Source organism: Manis javanica, chromosome 16 (assembly GCF_040802235.1).
Source record: "Manis javanica isolate MJ-LG chromosome 16, MJ_LKY, whole genome shotgun sequence".
NCBI classification, from domain to species: domain Eukaryota; kingdom Metazoa; phylum Chordata; class Mammalia; order Pholidota; family Manidae; genus Manis; species Manis javanica.
This window is the reverse complement of record NC_133171.1, coordinates 29,645,239-29,673,189: the sequence shown is the minus strand read 5'-3', so window position 1 is coordinate 29,673,189 and position 27,951 is coordinate 29,645,239. Positions and strand designations below refer to the sequence as shown.

The window sequence follows — 27,951 nt, the reverse complement described above, 5'->3', positions numbered from 1 at the left end:
TCCACTCCAAAATTACTAGATCAAATATCTGAATTCAACAAAGTTGTGGGATACATAATACACAGAAATCTGTTGCATTCCTATACACTAACCATGAGCTAGCAGAAAGAGAAATCAGGAGAACAATTCCATTCACAATTGTGTCAAAAAGAATAAAATACCTAGGAATAAACCTAACCAAAGAAGTGAAAGACCTATACCCTGAAAACTACGGGACACTCTTAAGAGAAATTAAAGAGGACACTAAAAAAATGGAAATTCATCCATTTTTAGTGGATGCTCTTAGCTAGGAGGAATTAATATTGTCAAACTGGCCATCCTACCTAAAGCAATCTACAGATTCAATGCAATCCCTGTCAAAATACCTACAGCGTTCTTCAATGAACTAGAGAAAATAGTTCTAAAATTCATATGGAACAACAAAAGAGCCCAAATAGCCAAAGCAATCCTGAGAAGGAAGAATAAAGCAGGGGGAATTACACTCCCTTATTTCAAGCTCTACTACAAAGCCACAGTAATCAAGAGAATTTGGTACTGGCACAAGAACAGACCCATAGACAAGTGGAACAGAATAGAGAGCCCAGATATAAACCCAAGCATATATGGTCAATTAAATATAATAAAGGAGCCATGGATACACAATGGAGAAATGACAGCCTCTTCAACAGATGGTTCTGGCAAAACTGGACAGCTACATGTAAGAGAATGAAACTGGATTATTGTCTAACCCCATACACAAATGTAAACTCAAAATGGGTCAAAGAACTGAATGTAAGTAATGAAACCATAAAACTCTTTAAACAAAATATAGACAATAATCTCATGGACATAAACATGAGTGACTTCTTCATGAACATATCTCCCTGGTCAAGGGAAACAAAAGCAAAAATGAACAAGTGGGACTATATCAAACTAAAAAGCTTCTGTAGGGCAAAGGACACCATCAGTAGGACAAAAAGGTATCCTACAGTATGGGAGAATATATTCATAAATGACAGATCCGTTAAGGGGTTGACATCCAAATTATATAAAGAGCTCACACACCTCAACAAACAAAAAACAAATAAGCCAATTAAAAAATGGGTGGAGAATCTGGACAGACACTTCTCCAAAGGAGAAATACAGATGGCCAACAGGCACATGAAAAGATGCTCCATGTTGCTAATCATCAGAGAAATGCAAATTAAAACTACAATAAGATATCACCTCATGCCAGTTAGGATGCCAAACATTCAAAAAGACAAACAACAACAAATGTTGGCAAGAATGTGGAGAAAGGGGAACCCTCCTTCACTGCTGGTGGGAATGTAAACTAGTTCAACCATTGTGAAAAGCAGGATGGAGGTTCCTCAAAAAACTCAAAATAGAAATACCATTTGACCCAGGATTTCCACTTCTAGGAATTTACCCGAAGAATGCAGGAGCCCAGTTTGAAAAAGACATATGCACCCCTATTTTTATCACAGCACTATTTACAATAGTCAAGAAATGGAAGCAACCTAAGTGTCCATCAGTAGATGAATGGCTAAAGAAGAGGTGGTACATATATGAATATTATTCAACCATAAGAAGGAAACAAATCCTGCTATTGCAACAACATGGATGGAGCTAGAGGGTATTATGCTCAGTGAACTAAGCCAGGCAGAGAAAGACAAGTACCAAACGATTTCACTCATCTGTGGAGCATAAGAACAAAGCAAAACCTGAAGGAACAAAACAGCAGCAGACTCACAGATCCAAAGAATGGACTAACAGTTACCAAAGGGAAAGGGACTGGGGAGGGTGGGTGGGTGGGTAGGGCAGGATAAGGGGGAAAAAGGGGCATTATGGTTAGCACTCATAAGAAGTAATGATTCTATAGCATCTTACTATGCTGATGGATAGTGACTGTAATGGGGTATGTGGGGCAGACTTGATAATAGGTGGAGTCTAATAACCATAATGTTCAAGTAATTGTACATTAACGATATAAAAAAAAGGGGGGGCTGCACCGTTCCTGGAACTACTGCAATACCAGGCCGATGCGTGAAGCGGATGGAGCAAGCTCCTACTCCAACTTCCTGCTGCAGAAATCCATTTAATCTATTGTTCTCGGATAAAGGACATATCACATGTTAAACTGATAAGAACAGATTCTACACTTGATCTTAGCCAAAAGGCCAAGAAGCAATTCAGATACGCTTCTATAAAATCATTTTTCACACCTCAGTTAAAATTCTTTTAATTAAAATCTATTTAATATGATGTCTACAGGTACGTTTTTATACAGTTAGACCATAGCCTACAGTATAAAATAATATTTTGCATAATGGGAATTTAATATGCAGTGTACAGAACAAAGAACCTGACAAATACATAAAGGCACCATGTATATTAGCTTATAATTATGCAGCATATATGAAAGGTATGAATAAAAATGCACTAAAATATTAATATTTGCAAGAAGAACTTGCACAAACAGGCTAGATGCTGAAAAAGCATTTGACAAAATTCAATTCCGTTCGTGATAAAAACTCTCAACAGAATGGGTATAGAGGGCAAGTACCTCAAGATATTAAAGGCCATATAAGACAAACCCACAGACAACTTTATACTTAACAGTGAGCTCGTATTTAATTCCAATTGACCCACCTTTGGGAAGTTTACTACCTTTGGCATAGATGTTCCAAAATATGTCATTGACAGTAATCTAAAATCTAGACCCCTGAAACCCTTTTCATTTAATTAAAAATACTACACCATTTTACAATGGACAACACTGAATACATTTCAGCAACTGAGTAGTAACTGGACATACATAACCTTCTGTAAGAACTAAATTAAAAGCTTGTATGTTCCAAACCATAGGGCAAGAAGTGGAGCCCACCCAGTGAGCAACAGTCTTGGGTAAGTATAGGAAACTGAAATGGTAGTTTGGGGCAGTTCACAAGACTTGTAGAGCTGGGTACAAGTGAAGAGAATGCTGCACATAAAAGGGGCCCAAGAATCATAATAATTATACCCGTGAATCTCTTGGCAGACTGTTAAGTTATGCATACTTAGGCTAGAGTCCACTAAAACTAGCAGAAAAAAAAGACTGTGCAAACATCTGAGCTGAGTAGAGAATCCAGAAGTGGCTTGGGGTCAAGAGACATTAGACTTCTGACAGATGGGACTGGAGAAGTCTAATTGATCTCCTCACCATGTAACTGAGATTCCACAAGGCCACGGTTTTAAGAGTATGGACATAATCAAGATATGACAGGATTCAAGTGATCCACAGTAAATTAGTTGTTCACTAGGGGAAAAAAAAAACACCTCGATATACATACAAGAAAGGCAACAGAAATGACTCCCAACAATAAAATGTCAACAACATTCACCACACAAAAAACAAACTACTAAGTACAAGAACTAGGAAATTGCATCCCATAAATGTAGGAAAGAAGTCAATAAAAAGAGACTCAGAGTTTGACAGCATTGTTGGAATTAGCGGATGAAGACTTTAGAGAAGCTATTCTAAATATATCTAAGTACTTCAATGAAAAGACAGAAACCAGGGTCGAGAGCTATGAAAGATATGAAAATTTATTCCATTTGCAAACTAAAACTTAGCCTGCCAGTTACATTTCTTCTATCAGAGACATGAAACTCCTAGGTCAGAAATGATTTCATTATGTGTTACACAGCAATTGCATGAGCTGCCTGTTTGTGCAAGTTCTTCTTGCAAATATTAATATTTTAGTGCATTTTTATTCATACCTTTCATATATGCTGCATAATTATAAGCTAATATACATAGTGCCTTTATGTATTTGTCAGGTTCTTTGTTCTGTACACTGCATATTAAATTCCCATTATGCAAAATATTATTTTATACTGTAGGTTAGTGGTTCTGAAATTCTTTGCTTCAAGATTTCTTTATATTCTAAAAAAAAGAATGTCAGTGAGTTTTTTATGGTACATATTGATATTTACTATATTAGAAAATAAACTTGAGATAATTAAAAATATCAATTCATTTTAAGATAATCATAAATTCATGTTATATAAATAATGTAGATTTTATTTTTTATTTTTCATGGCATTGTTATGAGTTTTTGTAAATCTCTTTAATAAGTAATAAAAATAGCTGGATTCACATATCTGCTTCTGCATTCTACATGTTTCAGTATATTTCAATATGCTATTTGGCTGAATAATATGAAGAAAATTTAGTCTTATCCAGATAAAAAGGAAAAGGGAGGTACATTTAATATTTCCATGTAACTGTGTATATCCTTCTTTGGTACTATACCAACAATGCTAAGTGATAGCTGGTTGCTATATAGAATCTGAGCCAATACCTGTAACCTTTTCATACTCTATTATATAAAATCCATGTATCCATTTTGCAGTTCGAATGGATCTTTTACTCATATACATCATAATATAACATTGCCATTTGGAAATTATATATTCACTAAATTATGCAAATATTCTAAATATAGCACTTACTCTGCAAACTGAGAACTTTAATTATTAATTGAATATTGGGAAATTATTAATATACTGAGAAATTAGATCTAATTTCTACATCAGGCTTCTTTTAATTAAAATATAGTGTCTGTGACTTCAAGTCCTTAAGTGTTCCTACTGATGATCAAGCATGATGGGTAGTACTTTTCAGCCTTTATGTTCTTAAAAATAAATTGTTCTTTTAGATATTGCAGAACATAATAAATTATTGATCTAAGGTTATGTCACTATTGCATCATCAAGGACTAAAGAAAATGGGAATCTTAGCCACTGTCACCAAACAAAGCAAAAAAAATTAACTGTACTTGAAATTTCTACAGTGTTCCTGGTTATACCACTGGGTTATAGTTCTGGTAAAAAGATTCTTGCTCTGTTCATAGCAGTGTCCTTTGTGTATTGGTGGTGCTATTACACAGAAGACATTTAAGGAAATATAATCATAGAAAGTATACCTGAATAGGACCCCAGAGACTATCCAGGCCAGCTTCCTCATTTTGTTCAGAAAGAACCTGAATGCTTTAGAGACCATTTGACTTACTCAAGGTAATGGCTTGTTGATGATATAGCTCAGACCAGAACAGAGACCCAAGATTTCTGTGAAAGGTGCTACCCTACTTGCTCCTCAAAAAAGAGTTATGGCTGGTTTCAGTTTACTTTGAAAATAGGAACAGAAACTTGTGGTTATGTATTTTATTAATGAACCAGATTAAAAATAAAGCCACATGATGTTGGTAGGAATGTAGATGGGTGTAGCCACTGTCGCCTGGCAACTGCATCTGGGGGTCTCTCCCTGCGCAGCAGGTGAAACCTCAGCCTGGATGAGGAGGGTTTTGACGCTAAAGGAGAAAGAATTCTTGAGCAGGTGGGAAGAGTGTAGGTAAGGAAGCCAGGCGACAGAACCTGCAGGCCCAAACCTGAGCTCGCAGCAGCCCCTCTCTACTTATCAGGGGTAAAATGGGGACTTGGAAATAGAATGAAATAGCAAAATGACACAATGCAGTAAGTTGAGCAGTGAGAAAGCTTTATTTAAAGGCACGCACTTAAAGAGAGGAAAAGTGCGAGGGTCCTCAGGAGTCGTGCTAAAATTCTGGGGTTTCTGACTTTTCAGCATTTTTCAGAGGGCGAGAGATATAGACTTGTAAAGTGGACACAAAATGCCTTTCTCCAGTGAGAAACATTAAGTTCCTTCTATTATCAGTCCTCCAGGTAATTCTGCAAAATTAACTCAAGAAATTGGTCAGTTCCTCTCCAGGAGAGCAATTTCCCTCAGGGAACAGAGAAATCAAGACCACTCACCGCAAAGTGGGTCGAGTTACTGTCTGTCTGCTAAGGAATGTTAGGAATCGTACTTCCTATCTTCCTGGTTTTTAAAATGGAACCTTAACTTGAAGATGGAATTCTTCCTGTTCTTGCTACGCTGTTTATATCTCAGCATTCTTCATCAGAGACAGGAAAAGTTAACTATGATACTCATCCCAGGTTCCTGTCCTACATCATCACTATGAAAAGCATTTTCTCAGAACACTAAAAACAGAAATGCTATATGATCCAGCAGTTCCACTTACGGGAATTTACCCAAAGAAGTCAAAGTCACTAATTTGAAAAGATGTATGCACCCTTATGTTTATTGCAGCATTATTTATAATAGTCAAGATCTGAGAGCAACATAAGTGTCCATTTGTAAATGAAGAGATAAAGAAGATGTGGTACCTATACACAATGGAATATTACTCAGGCAAAAATAAAGAAATCTTGCCACTTGTGCCAACATGGATAGATCTAGAGAGTATTTTGCTAAGTAAAATAAGTCAAACCAAGAAAGACAAATACATACCATCTTGCTTTTATGTGGAATCTGAAAAATAAAACAACTGAACAAAGAAACAAAACAGAAATAGACTCATAAATAGAGAGAATAGATTCCTGGTTACCTTGGCTAGGAAGTTATGGTTGAAACAGGTGAAGAGATAAAATGGTCCAAACTTAAAATTATAAAATAAATTAGTCACAGGGATAGAAGTACAGCAAAGGAAATATAGCCAATAATATTGTAATATCTTTATATGGTGACAGACTGTAACTACATTTAACATGTGAGCATTTAATAATGGTATAGAATTGCCAAATCACTATATTGTACATCTGAAACCTATATACTATTGTACATCAATTATATTTCAATAATTTTTAAAAATAAAAACCACTTTCAAATTAGATAAATATCCATATTTACTGTAGTCAAAGAAATGCTAGTTCATGAGACTGTCACTTCCTTTTATTCTTAAATTATGTATGTTGTGTAAAATATCTGGTGGATCAGTAGAATTACATACTTGTGTGAAAAAATCAATATATATCTGAAACTGCATTTTCTTTCAGAACATATTTACTATAACCTAAAATAAAAGACAAATTCCTGACTTCTGAGTTTGGAGTTTGGGTATCTAGATGTGTTTACCTGCTCTCATTCACCATTACACAGAAATATGCAAAAAATGAGGGAAAATAATATAGATTTGAAACGATAATTAAATTTTCATCATTTCTATTCAGAAACTCTCAATATAATTAATAGAAGATTTGAGAGAAGAAAAAAGCAAGCATCTAAAACTCAACGCATGTAAGAGGACAGTTCATTGTTCCCACTGAATGTTGCCCCCCGAGGACTGGGGCCTGAGCCACTGGCTCTTCTGGAGTGGCTCTACAGGGTCTCTATAGATTTTGAGCTCTACAGATTTTGGCCAACCCAAATCTATTGACCTCCTTACTCCATCTCCAAAATTACATCTCTTTTGCAGTCATTTAAAAGAAAGGAGATTGGCAATGCTTATGAAATCTTAAAATGTATATTCAACTCTAGGCAAAGGCAGAGAGTCAGATTACTCTTAGCAGTATATTCATTATATTTCATTTTCCATATTTCAATTCTAACACCTAAACTGCAGGGTATTTCACATCAACCTCAGAAATATGATTTCCATTTCCTCATAGATTACCAATAAAGCAGAGGAGAAAAAGCCTACTGAGCAGGAGAGGGTTAGCAGCAGGCCTGCAGAATTGATGTTTTTTCTGTAGGCAGAAGGAGGAACATTAAAGGAAACACATCAGCAGTCCTAATTTTCCCCATGTAATAAGCACAGTTGTCTGCTATGCATGATAGAATGGAGGTTGGGCATGGTGCTTATGGACATTCATTAAGATTTAGAATAATTCTCATTAGGGAAGCATATTGTAGCTGATTAGGGAAAAGTAAATGGGTTGCTAGTTGGCCTTAAAGGTTCTGCTGATGTTTGGGACTATCCAGGCCAGCTTCCTCATTTTGTTCAGAAAGAACCTGAATGCTTTAGAGACCATTTGACTTACTCAAGGTAATGGCTTGTTGATGATATAGCTCAGACCTGAACATAGACCCAAGATTTCTGTGAAAGGTGCTACCCTACTTGCTCCTCAAAAAAGAGTTATGGCTGGTTTCAGTTTACTTTGAAAATAGGAACAGAAACTTGTGGTTATGTATTTTATTAATGAACCAGATTAAAAATAAAGCCACATGATGTTGGTAGGAATGTAGATGGGTGTAGCCACTGTCACATTTGTTTGCATTTTGACATCATTTAGGAGCACAGGAGACAAACAGTTGGGTTTTGCATGGTTTCAGGGTAGGGGTTTTGCTGTGCTTCTGAGGTGGAGAGTAGAAGAAAAAGTGGCTCCAAGATGCATGTGTATCTCAGGATCATGTCAGAAGATGGAGCAGAATGTAGGATGACTAGAAAAGGAAGACAACATAATAGAAGCAGATGGCATAGAGAACATTTTTTTTTAAAAGGAGATTCCAGTGATTTTGAAAAGTATGTCTAGAAGGAAGACTATCAAGAGAGGTGTTTGGAGGTGGAGATGTGGAAATCAATTGTAGAGATAAATTTACGTTAAATCTAGATTTTTTTAAATGTGCAAAATGTGGCCATTAGGAGTTGATCGTAAGAGTTGAGGAAATAAACTGAGGAAAGGATTTAAATAGATCATCTACATGACAGTAAAAGGACTCAAACCCTACAAGTGAGCTGAATAGTGATGAAGGACAGGAACAGAGACCACTTTCTTTAGTGAATTTTGTGGTATATGCAGGCTAAGTTATAACTTAAAATATGGATTCAAGAAAGTGAGGAAACATACATTGTAAAGAAACAGGAAAATTGAAAATAAATAAGAGAACAAGGTTTGGATATGACCATGGAGTACAACAAAAATGCTGATCTCGACTCTTGACTCTGAGGTTCACTGGGGTGACTGGCTGGTCATTAGTCTCTACTACAAAAGCCTCAGGAAGTGAGAATTCAGACTTTTATTTCTGTTTTATATTCAACGCAGAGACCTGCTCTCTTACTTCTTTCTCCAAGCCTTACAGTCATTTTCATTATTTTTATCTTTCAGAATGGCAGATTTTTTTTTTAATAAATAAAACCCCTGGGAAGTTTAGAAAGTTCAAAGATTTGACTAGGAACTTAGCATTTAAGGATTTATCCTACAGAAACAGGAAGGTATGAGAGGTATGAATGAGGTGGCAGAATGTTGGTTTGTAACATTACATATGCTAAGGAGAATTTGGACATAATTTGATGATACAAGAAAAAAAGTTTTAATGCTTAATTTTTGTGCCAGATATAATAATATAAAGTGTGACCTTATGATTTCATTGAATATGTTTTCAAAGTATTTGTGTATAATACTTTGAAATATTTGAAATATCTTGTGAAAAAATAGAATGTTACTAATGATATACTAAAATAAATCTCTCCTGTCCATACATATTTTCTAGAAATGAAATGATACACCAAAGCTGTAAATGTAGTTTCTACTGGATGATAGATTTATGGAAGGCAAAATATTCTTTTTTTTCTATGAGCTTTCTCATCTTAAAAGCACAGAGGGGTCAAATTAAAAACAGCAAAGTGTTAAAACTAACCTAACTTTATCAATGATCACATTAAATGGAAATAGTTTAGACACTGATTAAAAGCAAATATTGTCAAATTGGTTAAAAACGCAAAATCAACTACATGTTGCCTACATCCAGCTTAATTATAAAGATACAAAGAGGCTAAAAACAAAGAGTAGGAAAGGTACACTATTTTAACACTAAACAAGCTAGAATGCTTGTGTAAATAACCAAGTATACATCAGGTACTACTGTCATAAGTGGAGGTAAGAATATTAAAGAATAATATTTGTAATAAAGTCATTTCATAATGATAAAATAGCAATTCAACTAGAAGATACAGTAATCCTAAATGTTTATGGACCTAAAAAGAGAGCTTCATGGGATACTGCTAAGGCAGTACTTAGGAAATTTGTGGCACTTAGTGCCTCTGTTAGAAAATAAGAGAGGTACTAAATTAATAACCTAAGCTTCAGCCTGAAGAAACTAGAAAAATAAGAGCAAATAAAAGTAAGCAGAAAAAAAATGATTAATAAAGACCAGAACAGACATTTTGAAATAGAAAACAAAAAAGTAACTGAGAAAATTCAATGAAAGCCAAAAGTGATTCTTGTATATAAAATTGATGCCCCTGTAGCGGGACTGACTAGGGGAGAAGGAGAGAAAGAGAGAGAGAGGAGAGGAGAGAAGAGAGAGGAAAAGGGAAGATTGAACACATTCCTGATTTTAGGAATGAGAGAGGTGAAATTGTTGTAGATTTTTCAGATAATAAAAGAATAATAACAGGAATATTTTGAACAATTTTAAAAAAGACATTTAATGATACACTAAGGATAAATAAAACCATACCTTGAAATACTCAAAGACAAAGTTCACTTAAGCAGGTAGAAATAACCTGAATAACTGCATATTTGATAAAGAAAATTAATTTGGTCTTAAAAGCTTTCCCAGAAAGGAAACTCCCTAAAGCTTTAGTGGTGAATTCTACTAAATGTTTACAGAAATATATTACAAATTATATGCAGACTTTTCCATTAATATAAAGGATGATGGAATACTTACCAATTCATTTAAGAGATTAACTTTACTCTGTTAGCAAAAGAAGAAAGAGTCCATACATGAAAATCAGACTGCTGATCAATATTCCTCCTAAGCATAGACATAAACATTCTAAACACATAAGGTAGTTGAATCCAAAGAAAAAAAGATAATACATCCTGACCAAAGGGGCTTTAGCCCAAGAATTCAAGGTCGGTTTAACATCTAAAAGTCAATGTAACTGATCATCGTACAAAAAATATATATAACTTTAATAATTGTCTCTATTGATAAAGACAGAACATCTTAAAAAATCTAATATCTATCTCTGATAAAAACTTTCAATTAATTAAAAATAGATGTGAATTTCATGATAAAAATTCTACAATTAGTATCATTTTTACTTCTATAAGAACAAATACATACTTCATTGTAGAAGAGTGAATATATAAAGACAAGGATGCCCACTCTCTCCACTTATATTTGATATTACACCAGCAAAATGATATAATAAAGCAAGGCAACGATGAAGTAAGTCATTCAGATTCAAAAAGACTATTGACAGGACCAGTCTTTCTTTGAAGATATCTTCTAGGTAGAAAATCGTCAGGCCTACAGAACAGCTACCAGAACTAGTAAGTGAATTGAACAAAGGTGGAAGATACAAAATGAATATAAAGAAATGAATAGAAAAAGAGATTATAAAAACAGCACCATATAGAGTATCAAAAAACAATATGAAACATTGTACATAACTCTTACAAAAGCCATAAAAGATCTGTACAGAGAAAACTACAAAATAGGGTTGAGAAAGACCTAAATAAATAGAGATGTATCATGCTCATGACTCAGAAGATGTAATACTGTTATATGTCAACTCTCCTAAAATAGATGTGTACATTCAGTTTTCTCAATATTCCAATATATAATTTTATAGAGATTGACAAACTGATTCTAAAAGACACATGGATATGCAAAAGACCTAAAGGCTAAAGCAACAAGTACACAGAGAAAGAAGTGTTTTTGATATTGGGGATGGCCCAACGGTCCACTGAAAGGTGACTGGATAAACTACTCCTGGTATAAACTGCACAATAGTGTACTGTTCATAACTGTTTCATAACTATGAAACAGATTGAAACGATGATGTACATACATACATAACAACATGGATAAATCTCAAAATAATTATACTGAATAAAAAAAGCCAAACAATATAGAGTACATATATATAATTTCATTTACATAAAATTCTATAAATTGTAATCTAACCTATAATGACAGAAAGCATGTCTCTGTATCTGGGAATGGTATGGGGCAGAGAGGGAGAGATTACTAAGCATCTCAATGAAACTTTTGGGGATAATGAATATGTTCGTTATCTTCATTTAATGATTTTCATGATTTCATGGGTCTATGAATGTGTGAAATCATATCAAATTGTATACTTTACAGAACTGCACTTTATTTTATGTCAGTTATACCTGACTAAAACTAAAAAACTTTAAAAAATAAAAATACTAGTGTCATTGAAGCAATATGCTACTGAAAGACAAAAAAAGCAAATTTTCTGGATATAAAATACAATATAATAATATAAAGTTATATCAAAAGTAACAAATAAACTCAATGCTAGCATTTATATCTTAATATTTTTTAACTTACTGAAATTTTCAGCATTAGCATTTGAAAAATGAAATGTTTAATTGATTAAATTTAATCCCCAAACACATGTTCAATTTGACTACATTGTTAACATATTTCAGTAATATGGCACCACATAGTTGTATTTAAAGCTTCAAATAAAAAGGTATTTTTATAAAAATATTTATAATAGTAACCACATAAATTTAATATTTTAATAATTAAAAAACTATTTTATTAAATGCCTGCACTTTCGTCTACATACTATCAATTCAGTATACACAGAAAAAGTTTACAAATTGTATAAACAAATTAAGCCTTCCTGTATCCTATTTCCAATGAACATATGATCTATTTATGAAGCAGTCATTTACACAGGCAATAGATATTTTAACTAAAACAAAAATATTCACAATAATATACTTCCAATGAAGGGGAGATAAATTTTTGGTTGAAATATTCAGGGATGGATTTAGACTAGAAGAGGAATGAACCCAGTTTAGGACAATTGTAGTTTGAATAAGCTAATAGGGAAAGGGAATAAAATAATCTTGCTCTGGTTGGAAACTAACAATAATTCATAGCAATGAGTTAAGTCATAACTGGCTTCCTTTTTGTTATTCAATAAGACATAAATAAAACTGAAATATAGTAAACAAATTCTAATAAATCACAAAGATAAACATTAATAAAAAATGATTGAAACAAAGACAAGGATTCAAATATACAATTAAATCTGCTAAGTTATTTTACATTAAATACTTTCATTCAAAAACATTTTGAACATGTTCTTTGAGCTGAGTACTTTAGAGGCACCAGAGTATTTTCAGGAATATGAGAATATACACAACTTGAAGATTCAGTTACAAGATAACACACTGAGGTTTGAGGTATGTAGAGGTTTATGCAAGGTGCTAGAGCATCACATCAACTTTTTTTTTCTATAAATGTGTTAAAACTTTCAAGTTCCAATGACTGAACATGTACCCAGAAATAAAAGCACCCAGGTGAATGGCTTGAGGGATAGAATACAGGATTATGATTTTCTCTGAGACAAGGGGGGGATACAGGAGGGGAGACTTTGGAGAACAAAGATAAAGGATTCATTCTGGTCCAGTCGAGTTCCACGTGCTACGGAACCTTCAGGGAAGTATGTGTATTCTGCCACATGATAAAGCGTATGGAATGCAAGAGGTCATAATTTCAAGAGTCATCAACACAGGTGTTAGGTGAAATCAGCAGATGGTATGAGTTTGCTCAGCAAGATCTGTTAGATTAAGAATAGAAGAACACGTAAGACAAACTGAAAAAGAAATGTGAATGGAAGAGGTAAAGATGGCAACAGAGACTCATAGAGGTGATTAGATAGGTGAGAGAGAACGCTTGTCTTCCACTACACTTTACAACACCAATTTTTTATATATGAAAGTATGCTATATATGCTTTTCAAAGTTAAATGTAAACAATGAAGCATTTAACTAATATTTTTTAAAACAAAAACTAACTTTAGTGGATATATTTATGGCACTTGATGAGTGTGTGCAGAAATACTGAGCTATGGTAGAAAGTTAAACGTAACTATTACTTAAAGTAAGATTTGTGATCATATCTGTTCTCTGCTTGGTTCTATATGTACAATATAATTTTCCAGAAAGAAAAATAAATATTTTCCAAATGAAATAAAAATACTTTTCAACCCGTAGTTTTTTAAAGAAATAATTGCAATGTTTTGGCTCTTTGAGAAAGATGCAATTCACTCAGGTTTTTTAGAGATATAATTGATATTTCATTTGATTTTTATAGTTCTTGATGTCTTAAATTATAATTATGACTGCAGGGCTGCAGATTTTATTTGGAAATATGTTCCATTGACTTGAAAAAGCTGGTTTTTGAAAGGGGACTGAACTACTCTGAACACTCCACATACTCATTTGTCCAGCAGAGATTTTTAAAAGGATGCTCACATAATTATTATCTGCTTCCTGTTGGCAACTGTGCTATTTCAGAAACGTAGTATTTGTGATGTACCATGTGACATATTTTGTGCCTCTCTTGTTGATGAGAAAACAGGAAAGAGTGACCTGATTTAAATTAAATTTAGAGAAATAATGTTACAGAGTTTAGATACTTACATGCCCAAGTTCCAGGGAAAAGCAAATAAAAATAGCCAAATTATAAATCATTCAAAAAGGGGGATTTACGATGGAAATAAGGTAACTTTAACTATAGCTTCTGTGCTGAATTCTTCTCTGTAGAATGGTTATAATAAATTCTGGAGTGAATGAATAGAAATAGAATTCTTTTATCTTCCTAAGGATAAGCTCCTGGGACATCCTTCTCTCTGACTCTGTGTCCTTATGCATGCATACCTCTTTTTTTATTACAGATATTTTACACTGTATTGACTGCACCATTCCATATTCCAGCAAACAAATTAGACATCTGTGTATGATCAGATGGATATTCATACTCTATTTTTCATTTTAGTTTGGTATATCATGTATTTGCGAATACAGAGTCAGGGTTTCAGTGTCCCTAGCCACCTTTGAAGAGGCTATGGAAGAACATGTTTTATATAGGTAGAAATGCTATTTGCAATATTTTTTCTTTTTTTTATTAAGGTATCATTGACATACACTCTTATGAAGGTTTCACAAGAAAAAAATGTGGTTATTACATTCACCCTTATTATCGAGTCCCCCCCTATGCCGCACTGCAGTCACTTTCCATCAATGTAGTAAGATGCCACGGAGTCCCTATTTGTCTTCTCTGAGCTATACTGTCTTTCTGATGACCTCCCACACACCGTGTGCACCAATCATGATACCCCACAATCCCCTTCTCCCTCCCTCCCCCCACCCCCCTTCCCCACCCCTCCCCTTTGGTAACTGTTAGTCCCTTCTTGGAGTCTGTGAATCTGCTGCTATTTTGTTCCTTCAGTTTTGCTTCGTTGCTGTACTCCACAAATGAGAGAAATCATTTGGCACTTGTCTTTCTCCGCCTGGCTTATTTCACTGAGCATAATACCCTCCAGCTCCATCTGTGTTGTTGCAAATGGTAGGATCTGTTTCTTTCTTATGGCTGAATAGTATTCCATTGTGTATATGTACCACGTCTTCTTTATCCATTCATCTGTGATGGACACTTAGGTTGCTTCCACATCTTGGCTCTTGTAAACAGTGCTGTGATAAACATAGGGGTGCATATATCTGTTTGAATCTGAAAAGTTGTTTTCTTTGGGTAGATTCTTAGGAGTGTAGTTCCTGGGTCAAATGTATTTCTATTTTTAGTTTTTTGAGGAACCTCCATATTGTTTTCCACAATGGTTGAACTAGTTTACATTCCCAGCAGCAGTGTAGGAGGGTTCCCCTTTCTCTGTATCTTCGCAGCATTTGTTGTTCCTAGCTATTTGCAATATTACAAACAACTAGAACATTAGTTTTTCATAAATTTTTAAGTTTATTTTTAGGATTCTTCCTCTCTGATCATTGTCACTAAATCCACCTTATGATACAAGTTTGCTTAAAAGACAATCTATGATGAGCCTGTACATTTTTCAAAGCTGGTACTGTTTTTCCCACCTTTGTTTACATTAATCAAAACCTTGTGAGTTTTAAGGAAAAAAAATATTAGAATTAAGGAAGTGAACAAAGTGGTAAAAGAGCAGTTCGGACATAAGGTGAAAGAAGGAGGAGGACACAAAAAGGGCAAAGCGTGGTCAAGAGATGAAGCCGGCACGTTGGAAGAAAGAGAGGGAAGAACATCACCAAACATGGTCTTTCAAATAGAGGCCCCCTGGCCTTTAATCTCATGCACATTCTGTGTACATTTGGCACCTGAAAAACTGGAAAACATTTAAAGAAATTCAGGGAAGGAAGACAAGACAATAACTGACAGGAAACAAAATTGTACAAGCTCACATCCCCGAGGTGTTCCTGGACTTACCAGCCACTGAGGAGTCGGATGGAGCCTCGCTAACATGAAAAATACCTTGAATGGCAAGCTTCATGCTGACTCAGTGTCTCCGATTCAGAAAATTATTGCAAGCTTCTCACTCATTTTTCAATCCATAGACCTTTCTCCTAGGCAGCCAGGGATAATTATTTTATGAGAAGAAGTGTTTTCAAATTAATTTATTTCAAATTTTTCGTCAAAAAATGACTTTGTGCCAATTAAAGTAGAACACAAATGGGACTTCGAATGAAGGTCCTTATGTTCCTCCTTAGAATGGTGGGCGAAGGGCATAGCAGGCCACAGAGCCGGTGTGTGCCTTCTGAGAATGACACTGACTCAGAGCCGAGAGGTCGGGAAGGGACTCTTGACTCCACCTGCGCACATGCCAGATGTTTGCAGCACGGTTAAGTGGAAGACCTTTGGGAAGTTTGCCAGCCTGCGATTCCCTTCCAGGGCTTGCTCATGAAGTGAAGAGAAAGTTGAGTGAGGAGATACAGCAACAAGAGAGGAGGCCACAAAAGGGGAAAATGGCCATGTTATTGTTGATTTCCACATGCCCGTGAGATTAAGCACAGAGGAGAACACAGGAGGAGGGAGAAAGAGGCACACCCTGCAGAACTATTGCATGAGGTTCACTGCACACATCTGACTGCAGTCACAGGCAGTACGTGTTCTTCAGTCGGCCACTAGAACATATTTACAGCGGACAGCCTACATAATTAGAAAAGACTGTCCTCAATCTTTCCATGTCATTTAGTTTGTAAACAATATCAGAGCTTTGTTTTCTTTAATGATGTTTATAAGAAATAAAAGAAAAAAAGAGAAATGCTCAGGGTCTATTGTAAGGTACTACTTCACACAGTAGGACTTTTGACCCACAGAACAATGAATGTAAAGCAGGTGAAGTGGAAAAAGCTACGGACTAAGAATCAGAAGGCGAGGGTTTTTGGCTTGGTGTGGCCACTAATAAGCTGTCTGACCAAAGGCATCTCAGTGTCTCTGGATTTGCATTTTTTCATCTGTAAAATGTTGATCTCTCAAGCCCTTTCCAGGAATAAAAATCTGTATACATTGCATTCTCTTTTCGAGCAGCATAGGTAGATTCATGCTGACCTATCCAGGTTTCTGTTCTTTTGTGAGTAATGTTCCAGTGATCTTGAGTGCAATGTTTACTGGTATAGTTCATGTGACAGAGGGACTCAGTGATCTGTTCAAGAAATAAAATCCCCACCACTGACAACTAGCAAAGGCCCCAGTCAGTGAAGTACCCTGGTAGTACTGTCATGCCAGTGTTCCTGAGGGATGTGTTTCCATGGATGTCTATTCAACTGTGAATGAACTGCATATGCACTGGAATAATCAACTTGAATTTCAATCGCAATTGGATAGGGTATATTCTCTTGAGAGCAAAAATACAGTTATATTGCTTCTTCAACTCTATAATACAAATATAAAAGAGGGAAAAAAAGTTGTGAATGAAGGAGAGTATAACTCAGCACCCATGCAGTTAAGAGGTCTCCTGTGAACTAAAGTAGCTAAATATACTTAGATTTTAGTAGGCCAATGTAATAAACATCAGCCACAAGAGAAAAGAGAGAGAAATAGAAATTTATGCATATAACATTATAGTATTATAATGTTACAATATAATTACATATATATATGTAATAATGTCATAGAATACATCCGTATGTTTGTGAGGGCATTGTAGAAGACTGGAGACACTAATTGTCATAGATGTTGCATGACAGTTTGATTCCACGATTCTTTCAGTCTCCTCCTCAAATCATTGGTATATGTGTTCCATGATATCTTGTGGAAATGTTGATATGGTATAGTTATGTTTTAATAAATGTGTTCAATTTATATTGCACTTAACAATCTGAAACAAAATGATGAGTGACAAATATACTTTTTACTAATACCTCTGAAATGTTATACAAATAATGGAGTTTTGCCCTCTTTCTATTAACCCATTTATCCCGGGCACATTGTTTATGAGAACAAGGTCATGAATTTGGAGCCAATGTGAACTTTATTCTATCATGTAGTTACAAACTATTACTGGTGCTTTCAAAAGTTCTTTCTCAAAGGGCTTTCTTTTTTTCTAAAAAAATAGTCATTATGCGAGAAAGTAGATAAATCAATAATAAACCTTCATGTCAGTTATCAGGAATGATAAGCCAGTAATGGGTTAGTGCTGGCAAAGAATTGACATTTACATGTATTAGAGCTCAACAGACCATACAGTCTAACTCATTGCCTGTGGACCAGCCAAAGCAAATTGTTCTTCCCTCTTCGCTCCATGTCTTTTCTACTTCTCTTCTAGGCTCTCTGTTATATAATTTAGAACATGTTTGACTTAAAAAATACTGATCCAACCCAAACCAATTGTAGGTGAATTCACTGAGTTCTAGAGAGAGAAGTGATTTTCTAGAATCAAATAGTTCATTAGTAGCAGAGTTAGAGTGCATGTCTCATGACTTTAAATGTAGCAATTATCTTTTTAACATTTATTTTTCAGTCTTTGTGTACGCTAAAATAAAGATCAATTATTTTTATTTTTTAATTTATGTTACTTTTTATTTTGATATCATTAATATACAATCACATAAGCAACACTGTGGTTACTAGATTCCCCCCATTATCAAATCCCCACCACATACCCCATTACAGTCACTGTCCATCAGCGTAGTAAGATGCTATAAAGTCACTACTTGTCTTCTCTGTGCTATACTGCCTTCCCTGTGCCCCCCCCTATATTATGTGTGCTAATCATAATGCCCCTTATTCCCCTTATCCCTCCCTTCCCACCCACCCTCCCCAGTGCCTTTCCCTTTGGTAACTGTTAGTCCATTCTTGGGTTCTGTGGGTCTGCTGCTGTTTTGCTCCTTCAGTTTTTGCTTTGTTTTTATGCTCTAAGGATGAGTAGAGTCATTTGGTACTTGTCTTTCTCCGCCTGGCTTATTTCACTGACATAATACTCTCTAGCTCCATCCATGTTATTGCAAATGGTAGGATTTGTTTTCTAAGATCAATTATTTTTAATGTGATTTCATTTGGTATTCAAAATCTTGAGTTTATTCAGGAAGTTAGAGCTCATATAATTTTTAAGGAAATCAGATGTTTTCCTCAGAAGATGAAGTTAACCAAGGGAAAAAAGAAACCAGCATTTTTAGCAATTAGAAATAGATCCACTAATTAAGTAACCTTCACTGGACCGATGTGGGAAAGACTAAATGGAGGTCCAAGTGTTGCTATCCATCCAGCTACACCATGTCGCATCTTGACCTAGGATCGCAGGAGAAAAGCTTCTCACTCTAACTACCTGCCCAAACTTCCAAGGGAAAGCACTGCGGAATCTTCAAATAGGGATAGCATGGTCACTAGAGAACTTAACAAAGGCGAGTGATGATTAGAAGAGTCTTCGCCCTCCAAGACCCACACACACAGGACCCATGCGTGGAGGCATAAAGGGTAAGCCTTATTAAGGAGGTGGATAAATGGGCAATAGGATGTCTACAGTACCAGCAGGGAAGACTTCTGGGACCTTCACAGTTTGAAGGGACAGAAAGAAGCCCGATAGTAGAGGGTTTTAGATGGAATAGTTACATTCACAGAACCAATGCACTAGAGCTGATCAGAAACACTGCGTGAGTCCCAAGAACCCTTCCAAGTTGGCCCTTGGCCAATCTAGCACAATCTAGAGCCTGCCCATTGCCTCTCAGGGTTTGTCCCCACAAACTGTGACATTTAAAAAATGAGCCCATATAAAATACATTTAGTTAGAACACTTACTCTAAAATCTTTACATTCTATGTAGATCAATGTGTAAGCAAATATAATAAAAAACTTGCTTTATGAGCATCTATCCAGGACTAGGTCTGCGATGATATATATTTTTACATTTTTAGCATTTTATTTTGAAGTTTTATGTAAAAGTCATAAGAAATAAAGGGAACTTTTAATGGCATCTGGATAAATGAGACTAATCTATCTATCTTCACACAGAGGACATTATTATTAAAATGATTGGAATAGCCATAGTCTGATGGCTTGAAAGGGATGTGCCAGTTTTTGCCTCTGTGACATGCATTTTGCTTTTAAGCCCAGTCCATTCATAAAAGGACCAATTCTCAGCATGACATACGGTATGTCATTTGGACTGTCTCCAGGTTCAGCCTCTGAGTTGATTCATGTTTTAATCCTATGAAGTCAGAAGGCTCTAAGTAAAAATTGAAAGCTGTGTTTCCCTAAACCCTCTTTGTAACACACTGCAGCAAAACTGCACTGCTTGGTACTTAACTGAGAGAATACAAGCGTGGGAATGAGGAATTTCCCCTCACTTCATCTCAGACCTAGCTCTTTTGAGAGGTGACAACGTTCCAAATGGCCTGGGGCACATAAATGGGGTACAGATACCTGGCAGGAGGCTGCGGTGCAGCCAGGAGGATATCATCGTGAGGCCTGAATTATTTTCGTGATGACATTCCAGAATTCTTCAAGAGTTAAGTGCAAGAAACTCCTTGGCGACCCTGGAGTCACTCTGAGAGTGTTGTGTTGAGGATAAACATGAACAAGGTGGGGCAACAGTCTACAAAATGTGGGGGATTATTGGCAGTAAAACACCATTTTACTCACTGGCTATTCAAGACCAGGGAAAACTGATTTTCAAAGATTAATTTTCAGAGGAAAACTTTACAATTTCCTTTATCATACCCTTGACTCACATGGTATTTAATTATTGCCAATTTTATGTGACAGTATATTTTGCAGTACCACCCATTACCCCAAGCCTTAGAGAATTCACCTCCTGCTGAGCACTTCATGACAGCACAACAGAGTAAAGGCTTATGGGGGATCAAAGGCCACAGTCTGAAATGTAACCCCCTGACCCCTCTGGGCTTGAAGACTAGGGAACTGACCTCCCAGGGCAGCTTGTCTTTAGTAGGGCTGAATGTGTCTTCTAGGAACTGCTCACTAAGGGACCAAGGGTTCCAGTTCATACCATTTGCTGGGAGAAAAACAAAAGAGAAACTTTTAATTTTTGAATAAGGTACAACATTTTTGAACAGTATTCCTAAGACTACTGACATAGAGGAAAATACCACTAAATTCAGTCACTATTGACATTTTTTAATTGTTCCAAGGAGAAATGCTAATACCAAAATTGGTAAGTGGGAAAAAATGACCATTCTCGAGACTAGTAATTCCTTAATTGAGTATCACCCTCAAGAAATTATTAACTTCCATTTAACCGGCCCCAAAAACTTTATACATGTTAAACTCCCTGTGTGAAACATACTAACAATGCCTGTAGGAAATCACACAGTGATAGCTAGGAGACTACTGCAGGGTTTTTAATGTACTTATGTGGCCTCAAGACCCATGTGTTAGATTACCAAGATTCCGTTGTATTTATACCCAAGCATGTTTATGCCTGTTGAACTTGTTGGTTTTTAGTTGTATCATGCAAACTAATGAATTATAAGAAGGGAAAATGGAGCTTTTAATATAAAAATGTATTGAATGTGATAAAAGTGAGTTGCTAAAAAAATCTAATGAATGACCATAACTGGAAAAAATTTGAATGAAAAAACTTGAAGAAATTCTGCATCAATTTATTTTGTAAGTTAAGTACTAATTTTTTTTTAGGCATTGCAACTTGAAGTCATAGATTTCATTTATTAAGGTTGTATATTTTTCTAAAAAAGATAATAACAGAATCTTTCCCAAGCAAACTACATTCTAAGTTAAGACTAGAACATCACACAGCCAGTTAGCTAAGGAATGTCAAGTTATATATTTTAAATCTGAGTCTCAAAAGTTCTTAAATTAATTTTCATATTTTCCTGCTTAGTAGCACTTTTTTTTTGAAGGGTAGTTGACACACAGTATTACATTAGTTTCAGGTGTACAACACAGTGATTCAACATTTATATACATGATAATTCTAGGTACCAGCTATCACCATACAAAGTTACAATATTTTGACTATATTCCTTATGCTATACATTACATCCTGGTTACTTATTTATTTTACAATTGGAAGTCTGTACTTTTTTTTGTTTGTTTTTTGAGAGGGCATCTCTCATATTTATTGATCAAATGCTTGTTAACAACCATAATATTCTGTATAGGGGAGTCAATGCTCAATGCACAATCTTTAATCCTCCCCATGCCTAATTTTCGTCAGTCTCCAATCTTCTAAAGCATAGCGAACAAGTTCTTACATGGAGAACAAATTCTTACATAGTGAATAAGTTACATGGTGAACAGTACAAGGGCATTCATCACAGAAACTTTCGGTTCTGATCACGCATTATGAACTATAAACAATCAGTTCAAATATGAATATTTGTTTAATTTTTATACTTGATTTATATGTGGATACCATGTATCTATTTTTATTATTATTTTTAATAAAATGCTGCAGTGGTAGGTAGATGCAAGATAAAGATGGAAAACATAGTTTAGTGCTGTAAGAGAGCAATTGTAGATGATCAGGTTTGTGCCTGTAGACTATGTGTTAATCCAAGCTAGACAAGGGCAATAAAACATCCACGGATGCAGACGATTTCTCTCAGAACAGGGGGGGGTGAGGTTCTAAGCCTCACCTCTGTTGATCCCCAATTTCTCACCTGATGGCCCCCCTGCGACTGTGCCTGTCTTAGGTTGTTCCTCCCTTGAGGAATCTTACCCGTCTCTGGCTAACCAGTCATCTTCCGGGGCCATACAGGGAAATGTAAAGTTGGTGAGAGAGAAGCCTTATTGTTTGAAAAGGTTAGCTTTTTACTTCTTTGCAGATTTATGCCCTGTGGCTTCTATGCCCAGCATTTGTCTTGAGGTATCTTTACCACTTGAAAGAATTATGATGCTCGTTAAATTCGATATGAGGCACAAATTCTATTTAAGGGTTGTAATCAGGAAGGAAGAAGAAAAGCTATAGAAGTAGCAAGCGGAAGAAAACATGGGAAGATTGATTATTTCTTTGACATATCTTCTTGTAGAGTACTTCAGCATGTATAAGTTTAAACTACTAATTAAATTGCGCATACTCATTAACATAATAGGAGTACAGTTAAATAACCAAAGCAGACCTATAATTACCAGCCATCTTCAGTGAAACCAAGAAAACCAGTTAGGCGCCTTAGGCATTTGTGAAAACTTATCTATGATATGGTGGATATTGTCCAGCTGAACTTGAACAGTCTGAGAGAAATCAGACAAATTAAAACAACCCATTCCTGGGGACTGTTCACATCCCATATGTTCTTTTAACAGTAGATAGTCCATAGTTGTAAGATTTTGGAGTGCTACAATTTGCACTTCTCCTAATTCTTGGTTGAGTTCCAACAGTATAGATCCAGTCAAATTTGTTGTTTTACTGTATGCACAGGCCAGCATAGATATCTCCTACTTCATTCCCATGGCAAGTCCAGGAACCGGTGGGATGAGTGCATCTATAGCTGTAGCAGCACGTGGATCTTTGTTGGGGTTTTTTGATGATCATCTTCTGGTATGAGTCTTCCATAGAGTGCTGATGTTGGAAGTTCTTTTTCATATCGTATCTTAGTTCATTTTCTGGGTAGCCAAATTAGGCTTTGATCCTCTGTATAAACACAAACAGACCCTTTGCCTACACTTTTATATGCCCCTTATACCATTGTGTAGAACTCATTGGAGGTCACCACACAGGAACTGCTTATTTTTTTTTATCATTAATCTACACTTATATTATGAATATTATGTTTACTAGGCTCCCCCCTATACCAGGTCCCCCTATAAACGCCTTTACAGTCAGTCCATCAGCTTACCAAAATGTTGTAGAATTACTACTTGTTTTCTCTGTGTTGTACAGCCCTCCCCTTTCTCCCACCCCCTCCATGCATGCTAATCTTAATACCCCCCTTCTTTTCCCCCCCCTTATCCCTCCCTACCCACCCATCCTCCCCAGTCCCTTTCCCTTTGGTACCTGTTAGTCCATTCTTGGGTTCTGTGATTCTGCTGCTGTTTTGTTCCTTCAGTTTTTCCTTTGTTTTTATACTCCACAGATGAGTGAAATCATTTGGTATTTCTCTTTCTCCGCTTGGCTCATTTCACTGAGCATAATACCCTCCAGCTCCATCCATGGTGCTGCAAATGGTAGGATTTGCCCTTTTCTTATGGCTGAGTAGTATTCCATTGTGTATATGTACCACATCTTCTTTATGCATTCATCTATCGATGGACATTTAGGTTGCTTCCAATACTTGGCTATTGTAAATAGTGCTGCGATAAACATAGGGGTGCATCTGTCTTTCTCAAACTTGATTGCTGCGTTCTTAGGATAAATTCCTAGGAGTGGAATTCCTGGGTCAAATGGTAAGTCTGTTTTGAGCATTTTGATATACCTCCATACTTTTTTCCACAATGGTTGAACTAATTTACATTCTCACCAGCAGTGTAGGAGGGTTCCCCTTTCTCCACAGCCTCACCAACATTTGTTGTTGTTTGTCTTTCGGATGACAGCCATCCATACTAGTGTGAGGAGATACCTCATTGTAGTTTTAATTTGCATTTCTCTGATAATTAGCGATGTGGAGCATCTTTTCATGTGTCTGTTGGCCATCTGTATTTCTTTTTTGGAGAACTGTCTGTTCAGTTCTTCTGCCCATATTTTAATTGGGTTATTTGTTTTTTGTTTGTTGAGGCGTGTGAGCTCTTTATATATTCTGGACGTCAAGCCTTTATGGGATCTGTCATTTTCAAATATATTCTCCTATAGTGTAGGGTTCCTTTTTATTCTACTGATGGTGTCTTTCGCTGTACAGAAGCTTTTCAGCTTAATATAGTTCCACTTGCTCATTTTTGCTGTTGTTTTCCTTGCCCGGGGAGATATGTTCAAGAAGAGGTCACTCATGTTTATGTCTAAGAGGTTTTTGCCTATGTTTTTTTCCAAGAGTTTAATGGTTTCATGACTTACATTCAGGTCTTTGATCCATTTTGAGTTTACTTTTGTATATGGAGTTAGACAATGGTCCAGTTTCATTCTCCTACATGTAGCTGTCCGGTTTTTGCCAGCACCATCTGTTGAAGAGACTGTCATTTCACCATTGTATGTCCATGGCTCCTTTATCAAATATTAATTGACCATATATGTTTGGGTTAATTTCTGGATTCTCTAGTCTGTTCCATTGGTCTGTGGCTCTGTTCTTGTGCCAGTACCAAATTGTCTTGATTACTATGGCTTTATAGTAGAGCTTGAAGTTGGGGAGTGAGATCCCCCCTACTTTATTCTTCTTTCTCAGGACTGCTTTGGCTCTTCGGGGTCTTTGGTGTTTCCATATGAATTTTTGAATTATTTGTTCCAGTTCACTGAAGAATGTTGCTGGTAATTTGATATGGATTGCATCAAGTCTGTATATTGCTTTGGGAAGGATGGCCATTTTGACGATATTAATTCTTCCTAGCCACGAGCATGTGATGAGTTTCCATCTGTTAGTGTCCCCTTTAATTTCTCTTAAGAGTGACTTGTAGTTTTCAGAGTATAAGTCTTTCACTTCTTTGGTTTGATTTATTCCTAGGTATTTTATTTTTTTTGATGCAGTTGTGAATGGAGTTGTTTTCCTGATTTCTCTTTCTGATGGTTCATTGTTACTGTATAGGAAAGCCGCAGATTTCTGTATGTTAATTTTGTATCCTGCAACTTTGCTGTATTCCGATATCAGTTCTAGTCGTTTTGGGGTGGAGTCTTTAGGGTTTTTTATGTACAGTATCATGTCATCTGCAAATAGTGACAGTTTAACTTGTTCTTTACCAATCTGGATTCCTTGTATTTTTTTGTTTTGTCTGATTGCTGTAGCTAGGACCTCCAGTACTATGTTAAATAACAGTGGGGAGAGTGGGCATCCCTGTCTAGTTCCCAATCTCAGAGGAAAAGCTTTCAGCTTCTCGCTGTTCAATATAATGTTGGCTGTGGGTTTATCATTAATGGCCTTTATTATGTTGAGGTACTTGCCCTCTGTTCCCATTTTGCTGAGAGTTTTAATCATGAATGGATGTTGAACTTTGTCAAATGCTTTTTCAGCATCTATGGAGATGATCATGTGGTTTTTGTCTTTCTTTTTGTTGATGTGGTGGATGATGTTGATGGACTTTACAGTGTTCTACCATCCTTGCATCCCTGGGATGAATCCCACTTGGTCATAGTGTACAATCCTTTTGATGTATTTATGAATTCGGTTTGCTAATATTTTGTTGAGTATTTTTGCATCTATGTTCATTAGGGATATTGGTCTGTAGTTTTCTTTTTGGGTGGGGTCTTTGCCTGGTTTTGGTATTAGGGTGATACTGGCTTCATAGAATGAGTTTGGGAGTATTCCCTCCTCTTCTATTTTTTGGAAAACTTTAAGGAGAATGGATGTTATGTCTTCCCTGTATGTCTGATAATATTCCGAGGTAAATCCATCTGGCCCTGGGGTTTTGTTCTTTGGTAGTTTTTTGATGATCGCTTCAATTTCGTTGCTGGTAATTGGTTTGTTCAGATTTTCTGTTTCTTTTTGGGTCAGTCTTGGAAGGTTGTATTTTTCTAGGAAGTTGTCCACTTCTCCTAGGTTTCCCAACTTTTTAGCATATAGGTTTTCATAGTACTCTCTAATAATTCTTTGTATTTCTGTGTGGTCCGTCGTGATTTTTCCTTTCTCATTTCTGATTCTGTTGATTTGTGTTGACTCTCTTTTCCTCTTAATAAGTCTGGCTAGAGGATTATCTATTTTGTTTATTTTCTCGAACAGCCAGCTCTTGGTTTCATTGATTTTTGCTATTGTTTTATTCTTTTCAATCTTATTTATTTCTTCTCTGATCTTTCTTTTGTCCCTCCTTGTGCTGACCTTAGGCCTCATTTGATCTTCTTTTTCCAATTTTGATAATTGTGACATTAGACCATTCATTTGTGATTGTTCTTCCTTTTTTAAATATGCCTGGATTGGTATATACTTTCCTCTTAAGACTGCTTTTGCTGTGTCCCACAGTAGTTGGGGCTTTGTGTTGTTGTTGTCGTTTGTTTCCATATATTGCTGGATCTCCATTTTGATTTGGTCAGTGATCCATTGATTATTTAGGAGCGTGTTGTTAAGCCTCCGTATGTTTGTGAGCCTTTTTGCTTTCTTTGTACAGTTTATTTCTAGTTTTATGCCTTTGTGGTCTGAAAAGTTGGTTGGTAGGATTTCAGTCTTTTGAAATTTACTGAGGCTCTTTTTGTGGCCTAGTATGTGGTCTATTCTGGAGAATGTTCCATGTGCACATGAGAAGAATGTATATCCTGTTGCATTTGGATGTAGAGTTCTGTAGATGTCTATTAGGTCCATCTGTTCTAGTGTGTTGTTCAGTGCCTCTGTGTCCTTACTTATTTTCTGTCTGGTGGATCTGTCCTTTGGAGGGAGTGGTATGCTGAAGTCTCCCAGAATGAATGCATTGCATTCTATTTCCTCCTTTAGTTCTGTTAGTATTTGTTTCAGGCATGCTGCTGCTCCTGTATTGGGTGCATATATATTTAGAATGGTTATATCCTCTTGTTGGACTGAGCCCTTTATCATTATGTAATGTCCTTCTTTGTCTTTTTTTACTTTCTTTATTTTGAAGTCTGTTTTATCTGATACCAGAATTGCAACACCTGCGTTCTTCTCTCTGTTGTTTGCGTGAAATATCTTTTTCCATCCCTTGACTTTAAGTCTGTGCATGTCTTTGGGTTTGAGGTGAGTCTCTTGTAAGAAGTATATGGATGGATCTTGCTTTTTTATCCATTCTGTTTCTCTGTGTCTTCTGATTCGTGCATTCAGTCCATTTACATTTAGGGTGTTTATTGAAAGGTATGCACTTATTGCCATTGCAGGCTTTAAGTTTGT

At 36.0% G+C, this 27,951-nt stretch overlaps 1 long non-coding RNA gene and 1 other non-coding gene across 2 annotated transcripts in view; one reads left to right on the top strand and one right to left on the bottom strand.

Moving 5' to 3' along the window:
• Positions 1 to 27,951, top strand: part of LOC118971372 (uncharacterized) — a 376,061-nt gene that overhangs the window by 312,733 nt on the left and 35,377 nt on the right. The gene's annotated exons all lie outside the window — the stretch shown is intronic.
• LOC118971393 (U2 spliceosomal RNA) lies at positions 1,981 to 2,171 on the bottom strand. Its single transcript, XR_005059807.1, has one exon. It is a non-coding gene; the product is annotated as a U2 spliceosomal RNA (small nuclear RNA).